Source organism: Bison bison, unplaced genomic scaffold (genome assembly GCF_000754665.1).
Source record: "Bison bison bison isolate TAMUID 2011002044 unplaced genomic scaffold, Bison_UMD1.0 scf7180017864512, whole genome shotgun sequence".
Lineage (NCBI taxonomy): Eukaryota > Metazoa > Chordata > Mammalia > Artiodactyla > Bovidae > Bison > Bison bison.
This window is the reverse complement of record NW_011495066.1, coordinates 2876210-2877278: the sequence shown is the minus strand read 5'-3', so window position 1 is coordinate 2877278 and position 1069 is coordinate 2876210. Positions and strand designations below refer to the sequence as shown.

The window sequence follows — 1069 nt, the reverse complement described above, 5'->3', positions numbered from 1 at the left end:
CACTCAGTTGTCTCTCAGTCTTTTTGACCCCATGGACTGTAGCCCATCAGGCTCCTCTGTCCATGGGACTCTCCAGGCCAGAATACTGGTGTGGGTTGCCATTTCTTTCTCCACATTACTTAGATTACTAAGCCATTCCGAACTAGATAATCATTCTGCACACCTGTCACTTAAAGAGAACCCGGGTATGCAGAATGCAAAAGTGACAGTCTATACTGGGGGCTCCCCTCCACCCTTCGGAGTCCAAATCTGACTGTGTTCCCACCGTTCTTTGAATACCCACTTGTCCCCACCAGCAAGCAGGCCCCCAGGCCTCTTCTACCTCCTCTCACAACCAGTTCTCATGGCTTGTGCTCCAAACAGAACTCAGATCGTCTTGTTTTAAGACCCTTACATATGTTCCTTGAATTCAGAACAAGCTTCTGAACACATGGAAGGGTGTTCCACCTCACTCCCATGGACAGAAATGCCTATTTCAAGCAATAAAAGCATCTGTCATCTATCCCATCCACAAAGGCAGCGAAAACAAACTTCACAAGGCATGTACTTTCTGACTCAAAACCTCTCACATGAGGAATGGACCACGATGACTTACACACACACGGACTTGGGTGCAAAGGCGCCACAGCACAGCAGTGTCTGCTGCATGAATACTCCGGAAGCACCATAAACATCCATACAGAGAGGATCTGTTACCCATACAGTGGACCATCCAGACCTCGGAGCATCGTGGGGTCATTAGGACAAGTCATGAGTCAGACCTCAGGGCGCTCAACAAACTCCACTTTCATGTGTAAACACACAAGCGCCTGTTTCTCCAAGGAAACCTAAGAGCGTAGTACTGACACGGCCGCTCTCCGGAGAGGCAAAACGAGGGGATGCAGTTGGGTGGGAGAAAGGCTGATGGACTCCATGCAATTCCCTTTTGAAAGTGAATATTGGGACTTGCCTGGTGGTCCAGTTGCTAAGAAACTGCGCTCTGAATGCAGGGCGCCAGGGGTTCCAGCCCCGGTCAGGGAACTAGATCCCAGGTGCCACAACTAAGACCCGGCACACCCAAATAAATAAA

At 49.8% G+C, this 1069-nt stretch overlaps 1 protein-coding gene across 1 annotated transcript in view; it reads right to left on the bottom strand.

Annotated features, from left to right (window-relative positions):
- The window catches only part of SHROOM2 (shroom family member 2), a 97411-nt gene that overhangs the window by 78030 nt on the left and 18312 nt on the right, over nt 1-1069 (bottom strand). The window lies entirely within an intron of this gene.